The sequence below is a fragment of the Benincasa hispida genome, chromosome 11 (assembly GCF_009727055.1).
Source record: "Benincasa hispida cultivar B227 chromosome 11, ASM972705v1, whole genome shotgun sequence".
Taxonomy (NCBI): Eukaryota; Viridiplantae; Streptophyta; class Magnoliopsida; order Cucurbitales; family Cucurbitaceae; genus Benincasa; species Benincasa hispida.
The window spans coordinates 59,342,936-59,353,032 of NC_052359.1; positions in this window are offsets into that span (position 1 = coordinate 59,342,936).

Below are 10,097 nucleotides of genomic sequence, written 5' to 3' on the forward strand. Positions count from 1 at the left end.
ATCCTCCTTCGGATGGTGTTTGCACGAGTCAATATCAAGGTGAACGGAGAGAGTGTTTATAGTAAGTGGGTGAAGGGTGTGTGTCAACACATCGTATGGTCTCTGTCATTGGTTCATACCGTGAGATCATTCTGTACTCCCTCGTGTCGCCTTTGGAGCGTCCCCCTTCGGATGGGTTTTGTGCAGTTGGTTAATATCAAGGTGAACTCTAGAAAGGGATAGGGTCGCTTTAGGTTTTTTCCCCAATCGAATTTTTTCCCTTCGAATTGGCCTTTTAGGACAGACCTTTAGGGCTTAAAATGACGGGTCACACTTACGGGAGATTGTTAAGTAAGTTAATGATCTCTTGGTCAAATCAATGATGGCTAGTCGTTAAAGAGTTGTTCTAGTATTAATGACTGGTTAAGAACTTCTCAATTCAGAGGAGGGATAATTGACCTCCCTTTGACAGCTTTTGTCCTAAACCTTTAAAGCGTCATTGCGAAACTAGATGTCACATAGGGTTCATGTTAGTTTTGCTAAAACATTATGGGATGTTGTTTTGTTTTACAACGGGTATTTGCTTAAAACCTAACGTAGGTCAATTTGTTTTTCTTTTCAGCAACTCGTTAGTATTTCCGTCTAAAGCTTTAAAATGACCGATTATTTACAGTGGAAAGAATCGTGTGAAACGAATTTCGTGGTAAACGACCTCCATCCTACTACTCTTCAAAAGAGGAGACAAGACAATAAATATGATTTATTGGTCTTGGAGACATGTCTGGTAGAGAATGATGATTCTGCCTGGATCCTTGATTCAGGTGCTACCAATCATGTCAGTTCTTCTTACCAAAGATTCAGTTCCTGGAAAACGTTGTCACAGGGAGAGATGACTTTTCGAGTCAGTACTAGTGAGGTTGTTTCAGCTGTTGCTGTAGGCAGGCTAAAGTTATTTATTGACAAGAAACGTTATCTGTTACTGGATAATGTTTTTGTAGTTCCTCATAATAAGAGGAACTTAATCTCGGTTTCTTGTCTCATTGAATAAGGCTATACCAACTCCTTTTCTGAGAATAAAATGTTTATTTTCAAGGATGGAATGGAGATTGGTTATGGTTCAATGGAAAATAACTTATATGTACTAAGGTCGTTAGTCATAAAAGTCTTGTTTAACACTGAAATGTTTAGTACGGCAACAATAGCTAAAAGATCAAAGGTTTCTCTAAAGGAAAACACCCATCTTTGACATCTTAGGTTAGGTCACATCAACCTCAACAGGATTGAGAAGTTGGTGCAAAGTGGACTTCTAAAGAGTTTAGAAGAAAACTCCTTGCCGGTATGTGAATCATACCTCGAAGGCAAGATAACCAAACGACCTTTTACTGGAAAAGGTTACAAAGCCAAGGAAGCCTTGGAGCTTATACATTCAGACCTCTGTGGTTCGATGAATGTTAGAGCTCGAGGTGGGTATGAATATTTCATCTCTTTCATGGTTGATTATTCAAGGTTTGGGTATCTCTTCCTAATGCAACGTAAGTATGGAGCCCTTAACAAGTTTAAGGAGTATAAAGCTGAAGTTGAAAACTTGTTAGGTAAGAAGATAAAAACACTATGATCTGATCGTGGTGGATAGTATATGGACCTCCAATTCCAGAACTATATGATAGAACATGGGATTGCGTCCCAACTCTCGGCCTCTGATACACCTCATCAGAATGGTGTATCAAAAAGGAAAAGCAGCAACTTGTTGGACATAGTTCAGTCTATGATGAGTTATGCTCATCTTCCAGACTCGTTTTGGGGTTATGCAGTGCAGACTGCATGTTATATTCTGAACAACGTTCCCTCGAAAGTGTTTCTAAAATACCTTTTAAGTTATGGAGAGGCTATAAAGGTAGTTTATGCCACTTTAGGATTTGGGCTTGTCTAGCACATGTGCTAGCGACTAACCCGAAGAATTTGGAACAACATTTGAAGCTTTGCCTCTTTGTAGGCTACTGATGCATTATTGTATGTGATGAAAATGTGGACTGAAATGCGGTGATGGAACTACGTTGAGCAACAAGTTTCCTCAGTGGAATCCAAGTTTAAACCCCACTGAGTTTCCTGGTAAGTCCAGGGTCGAACTCAGGGACTTGGGAAAACAATATGCGGTGATAATTTTTCACGAAGACTTTGCGGTAACCGGTAACTCAAATAGTTGTTTAGTGTTGTTGTTTATGGTAATAAAATAAATAAATGCGGCGGATTTGAGAAAAGTTTGATTATGCAATAGATGCACTGAGTATGCGGATGAACGTGTTGAGAAGGTCTTTAACTAGCGTTACCTGGGAATGTGTCAGACTATGCGATCATGCTACACTCATGCAACAACAAATCATTTTCCAATGCAAATGCGGTGCTCCTAAGTCTAGGACGCATGTGTTGAATGCAAAAGTGTCCATAGAGCTTATTCCTAAGTCTCTACTCTTTTCCTATGCGATGATGCAAGATGCACACAAAGACAAGGTGACAACACACAATCATATCCTATCTCTAGGATGCATGCGATGCGTTAATAGCAAACAATGCTTATTCCTAAGCTCTTATCTCTTGATTATGCGTTCTAATCTGACTCTCCCGAGCCTAGATTCTAACCTGACTTTTCCAAGCCTAGATCCTTTCCTTAGACTACCCTCCCGAGTATCTCTAATGGACGAATGAAGCTTACATAATACAAGATAATCGCATAGAATGAAGATCCCCAGTTATGCTAGCTAAGTGCTTATCAACTCATTCAACAGATTTAGCTACTCATGCATAATAAATAGAGAGTGAACAGATATAGAGAAGTAAATTCCATTTCTATAAATGAGTTTGAGTACAAAATAACAATGGAAGATAAGGATAGAGAGCCTGGTAGCAATCCCTTGCTTCCCAAGGCTTTTACACTGTCAACTCTATTCAGTTCAAAAGATATTTCTGCTTCTGCAGAAGTTGGCCCTCTCTCTGATCTTGAAACTTCCGATACTCTCTCAAGTTCACCGGAACGATCTATCGGCACAATTTTCTTCTCTCGCTTCCGCCTTAAAATAAAAGAGAATTTGAGAACAAGGCTAAACTATCTAAGGAAAAATTCTCTAAACTCTTCAAACTCCCCTTCTGAAGGTTGCCTTCGGTATTTATAAAGCCTTCGGGGTGAAAGGCGGCTTCTCTCTTATGAGAGTATAGATGGGATGGCTTTAACTCTCTGACTGATGTGTGATAATGGACAGAAATGCACGTTATCATAGTACTAAGTTCTGAAACAATGTTGGATTGCATTGATGAAATATGTTAATTTGTGTCCATTAAGCATCAATTTCATAATATTGTGGTCGCATGCGTTCAGCGCATTAGAACAGTTGATTTTTGTATTTTTTTGCAGTATATGTGTTGATGCAATGCAAGAATTGCGATCATAGGAAATCATTGGTCGAGCGTAACTTCACCGTAAGGCTTTGCGATGATCATGCTCGCAAACATTCGCCTGAGAAGGATCGCCGCAACTTGGTGGGCGCAACATGGTGGGCGCATCTGGGNGGCTTTGCGATGATCATGCTCGCAAACATTCGCCTGAGAAGGATCGCCGCAACTTGGTGGGCGCAACATGGTGGGCGCATCTGGGTGAAAGGCCAATTAAGCATGGGACAGAAAGTTGATGACAGTCGAATCCAAATTAAATTGACAGCCGATAACGATCACAAAGTACATTCAGCTTTTCGGTGACAATTATTCGGCGCATCAGTCAGGAATTAAAGTTGTCCCATTTGTACAACCATGAGAGAGAAGCCGCCTTTCACCGTGGATGCTCTATAAATACCAAGGGAATTCTTCAGAGAAGGGGTTCACCATTTTTACAATCTTTTGTTCCACAAGTTCACGCCGTTGTCCATAGTTTTCCTTTTCATTTTAAGGCGGAGCAAGAGAAGAGTGGTGGTGCCGAAGATCGCTCAGGGCAACTCGAGAGAGAACCTTGAGGCGTAAAAGCAGAGAGCGGGCCGACTCTCGCAAGAGCGAGATTATCATTTTGAGCACGAGTAGAAAAACAGTGTAAACGCCTGGCAGCAAGAGATTGCTACCAGGCTCTTTATTCTATACTTATATTGTTATTTTGTACTTCATCTTCATATGTATACAATGGAATTTCTATTTTTACATCTGTTCACTCTCTTAATATGCATGAGTAGCTAAACTAGTCGAATGGATTGAGAAGAACTAAGATAACATGACCTAGGAAGTTTATTGCTTGTGATTGTCTTGTTTTATGCTGTGCAAAATACCCTTTAGAGTTACTCGAGAGAGAGTCTAAAGAAAGAACCTAATGACTCGAGAGAGCTATGTTAGAATCTGGACTCGAAAAAGCAAGATTAGACTTGCATAAACAAAAGATAGGGACTTAGAGATAAGTTCTGTTTGTCAACTTGTATCGCATGCATCCTAGAGATAGGAATGATATTATGTGGTCGCCTTATTTGTGTGTATGTTATCCTACCATTGTATAAATAAGAATAGAGGCTTATGTGTAGGACCTATAGACTTATCGCATATATCGCATGCGTTCTAATATTAGAAGCCGTAGCATTTGCGTCGAGAGCTGGTTTGCTATTGTATGCATGTTGCATGATCGCAAAGCATAAACGCATTTTAGGAAGTGTTAGCCGAAACCCTTCTCAACCCGTTCACCGCATATTCATCGCATCTCCCGTTTATCAACTCTTTTCAAACTTCGCTGCATTTATTTATTTTTCATCAACACAAACAACAAACCCAAAAATTTATTTATTTATTCGGTTACCGTAAAGTTCTTCAACAAAATTACCAATGCAATCTGTTTTCACAAGTCCTTGTGTTCGACCCTGGACTTACCAGGAAACTTAGAGGAATTTACATTTGGATTTCGCTGGGGAAAATTGAGTGTACAATGCAATTTCATCAACGTATATCATCCATATTTCCACTTCATAAAACCAAGCATCAATGCACCGAATATTTGTCACCGAAAAGCTGAGTGTACTTGTTATCGTTAGCGGCTTATCAACTTAATTCGGATTCGACCGTCATCAGCTTTCTGTCCCATCGTGATTAATTATGCTTTTCACCCAGATGCGTCCACCAAGTTGCGTTAGCTCTATGCGGCAATCCTTCTTGAGCAGATGTTTGCAAGCACAAATCACCGCAAAGCCTTGCAGTAATGCTGCGCTCGACCATTGATTTCTTGTGATCGCATTTTCCACCCTACGTAACGCATATTCTGCATAAAAATATCAAAGTTAACTGTTCTTATGCGATGAACGCATGCGACCGCAATGTTATGAACTTAATGCTTTTTGGACACAATCTAACATATTTTATCAATGCAAACCTTCATTGTTTAATAACTTAGCACTGTAATAATGTGCATTTCTGCTCGTTATTAGCTACTCCAAGGAAACGAGAGGAGGATACTTCTATGATCCGAGTGAGAACAAAGTGTTTGTTTCCACAAATGCTATTTTCTTGAAAGAAGATCATATGAGGGATCATAAACATCGAAGTAAGCTCGTTTTACGTGAGATCTCAAGTGAGACTGAGACTACCGAGGGTTCAACAAACATTGTTGAACAGGCTGACAGATTAACAAGAGTTGTTGAGGTTAGAACGTCTAGTCAACCAGCTCAAGAGTTGAGACTGCCTCTACGTAGTAGGAGGGTTATGCACCCACCGGATCGCTACATAGGTTTGATTGAAGCCCAAAACGTCATTACGAATGCTCGAGGATCCGTTGTCTTTTAAGAAAGCAATGGAGGATGTTGATAAAGATGAATGGGTTAAGGCTATGAACCAGGAAATGAAGTCTATGTACTTCAATAATGTCTGGGAGTTTGTTGATCCACCTAATGAGGTAAGACCTATTGGATATAAGTGGATCTATAAGCGAAAGAGAGGTGTAGGTGGAAAGGTGCAAACCTTTAAGGCTAGACTCATGGCAAAGGGTTATACCCAGATTAAGGGATTTGACTATGAGGAAACTTTCTCACCTGTTGTCATGCTCAAATCTATCCGGATTCTCCTATCCATAGCCACGTTTTATGCTTATGAAATATGGTAAATGGACGTCAAGACTGCCTTTCTAAATGGTAATCTTAAGGAGACCATCTATATGACTCAAGCAGAGGGGTTCATTGTTCCAGATCAAGAGTAAAGAGTTTGCAAGCTTAATAGGTTCATTTATGGGCTGAAACAAACATCTCGATCTTGGAACATCAGATTTGGCACTACTGTCAAATCGTTTGGCTTTGACCAGAACGTTGATGAGCCTTGTGTTTATAAGAAGATCATCAACAGCACAGTAGCTTTCCTGGTGCTCTATGTGGATGATATCCTACTCATTGGGAATGATGTATGATATCTAACTGACATTAAGAGTTGGCTAGCTGCCCAGATCCAAATAAAAGATTTGGGCGAGGCAAAATATGTCCTAGGGATTCAGATCATTCGGGATCGCAAAAACAAATGGTTAGCCTTGTTTCAGGCATCATACATTGATCAAATGTTGATCAGGTATAGGATGCAGGATTCTAATAGGGTTTTTTACCCTTCAGGCATGGAATCATCTATCTAAGGATCAATGTCCTAAGACACCTCAAGAGGTTGAGGAGATGAGACAGATTCCCTATGCTTCTGTTGTAGGAAGCTTGATGGATGCAATGTTATGTACTAGACCCGACATTTGCTATGCAGTAAGGATTGTCAGTTAGTATCAGTCCAATCCAGGATTTGATCACTGGACGACGGTCAAGACGATCCTCAAGTATCTTCGAAGAACGAGGGACTACATGCTTGTGTATGGAGATAAGGATTTGATCCTTACAAGATACACGGACTCTGACTTTCAGACCGATCGAGATTCTCACAAATCGACATCAGGGGTCAGTGTTTACTCTGAATGGAGGGGCTGTATTCTGGTGAAGTTACAAGCAAAGATGCATCGCGGACTCCACTATGGAAGTCGAATACGTAGCGGCTTGTGAAGTAGCTAAAGATGATGTTTGGCTGAGGAAGTTCCTTTCAGATTTGGAAGTTGTTCCAAATATGGATTTGTCGATCACACTGTATTGTGATAATAGCGGAACTGTGGCAAATTCGGAAGACCTCGGAGTCATCGTCAGGGTAAGCACATAGAACGAAAATATCACCTGATCAGGAATATTGTGCATCACGATGATGTGATAGTCATGAAGATCGCATTGAAGCACAACATTGTTGATCCCTTTACAAGGCCCTCATAGCTAAAGTGTTCGAGGGTCACCTGGAGAGTCTGGGTCTGCGGGATGCGACATCTTGTCTAGGACAAGTGGAAGATGATACGGGGGTATTCCCTAGTTTATTGTATATTTGTATTGTACATTAGTCTCCCGAATCATTTAGGACAAGTGAGAAAAATTATTGAGATTGGTGTCCTAATTCCCCCGGAGTCTCGTTGTTTTGTAAAGATATACATTGTTAATGAATAAAATAAGTGTTATTTAATTCTAGCATTTACCCATATCCATAAAACAAAAGCTCCTTGGTTATCTTATTGTGAACTTAAGCATGTATATGTGATATACAAGTGGATCATACCTTAAGTGATAACCTAAATAGGTTTGTAGTATAAAGATTAAGGTGGGATACCTGATCCTGGTGACACTACGGATACGACCCGCTTTGTAGAGGTTTGCAAGTGTTGTAAACTACTACAGATAGTAGATCCTGACCATTCATGTGGAAGACGTGCAAGTGGGGGTGTCTTATACAAAGAGTTTGTATAAGACCTGAACCACGAGATTACTAAACTCTTGTATATAACGTTATTGATACTAGAGACTTACATCTCACCTAAATGACCATAGGTAACACGACCTCAATCCTGAGTGTTTTGGGAACTCTTACCTTTGAGGGTGGTTCTTTGATTAGTATGGGTGAGAGAGTGACCAGATTGCCAACTCAACATGTCTTACCTTTTTGGGGACTTGTCTGATCTGGGAGCTGGGAACTCAATCCACAAGATGGAATTCACTTCTTTCCCGAAGCAGGGATAAGTAGAGAGATTGCTCCCTTAAGGGCTGATTCTGGGACTTGAACATAGTGGCCATAGCTTCTCTTTGGAAGAGAAGACTCGGTCATAATAGGATTATGACTTATGTTCATTAGAGGGATCGGTGGTACTTAAGGAAACAGATGTAACTACAGGGGCATAACGGTTATTGGCTCAGCTGTACTTACGAGCGATCTGTGAAGAGTTGTCGCACTGCTGATTGGTCAAGATGGACACATAATATATCTGTGGTAAGGAGAGTTCAGTTGTCGGTCTTTAGTGGAGTGTCTGACAGTTAATGGATGGTGGATCCCGTGACTAAAGAGTTTAGTCAGTTATTCACGTACCATTGGAGCTTCGAGCTACAGGTCCATGAGGTCCCCTTGGTAGCTCAATGGATTCAGTTAAGGATCAATTCTTGGTGTTGATTTGAAATATTCAAATTGACAAGAGGTATTTTGATTATATATGATATAATCGGTATGATGTATGAGATAATCTAGTGGAGGATTGATGTAAATGAGATTTACATTAAGTACCATGGAATAGAAAAAGAACTGTGGTTTATATATTTCATGAGATGAAATATTAAAACTATAGGTTATAAATATAGTATGATAAGTTGGTTATCATTTATATTTATAATAATATAAATTATTGGATAATTAATTCTTTTTTCTTTTAATAACCAATTGAGTGGGTGATTATTGGATTCATGTTAATCGTGAGATAAAAGGGAAATGATTTTCCTAATTTTAGTAAGATTTACAAACGCTAAAAAGTTTTTCCTAAAATTTTTTTAAGATTTTTTCTCTCACACAAAGGATCTCACGTTAGTCGTCAAGTAAATAAAGATTTACTAAACGACGGTTGGGTGAACTAAACGATCGTACAGTATTTACAAACACGCCCATCCCTAAAGAATTCTACTGTGTTGGGGATAAAGAATAAGGATTGAAGCTCCCTCTGGCAGCCCCCCATAGTTTTCGTTACCGAGATATTTTTTTTGGAATCTTAAGAGCACAGGGGACATACCTTTCAACCAAATCTAGACATACCTGGAGGTCATCAGGCAGCCTATCTGAACCGGACAAGGAGTTTAGTTGGTTGCCGGCAAGTCTGTCCCCTTCGGATACAGATGGGTAATTAGTGGAAGAAGTAGAAGCAAGCTAGTTACTCTTATACCCATCCCATGTTAAAAGAAGAGTTGCATCTTTAGAAGCGAATGGGACTAAAGGAATGATTTTAGACTACAAGACAAGTCCCCCGAAAGAGGGATCTGATTGGATTGAGCTGGTTTCAACCGAATGTTCATACGGGAAAGTTGACTCCTGGGTCTGGAACCTGGGGGGTTCGGTTGCTCCGAGAAATCTCCTTTCTTTCTCGTCCACTCAGGGGGGTGCGGACACACCTGCGTGGATTACAGGTGACGATTACAAGAATGGCGGGGAAGTGAACAATACCTAACAACATCATCAGCTCGGATCCATATGTACCCCTTTATATCCAAAGATGACTGCTACTACACGGACACAGACTCAGTTGTGCTCAATTTTCTCCCATGAATTATTTGTGTCAGTGGATGGGTGTAATTCGAAAAAAGATTCAAATGTGGTGTTAATGGAGTTGAAGTTACCAAATTCTGAGGAGTCGGTATCAATTTATGTCTAATTGAAAATCGCATAATTTTGCTAGACGATCGCTTATCTAAAGTAAACGATCGTGTCGTGTCTGTAGGCGACAAACCGAGCTAAACGATGAGCTAAATGATCGCATAGCTTTTGTTAGACGATCGCTTAGCTTTATCTAAACGATTGGGCATCGACCTATATGATAGGTCTCTGCCATCTTCCACTTGCCCAATCGTGTGCACAATCGATGTTTCCTCCTTCGTCTGTCTCATACCAAGTCCGAACAGAGTCCACCCTTTGGATTCTCACACCGAGAATACCAAGGTAGCCTTGTTAGTGGTGTCATACTCAACTCTACACCATCGAGGTTTGTTGGAGGTCGTTCGTGCTGTTGCTGAAGAATTCGTGAT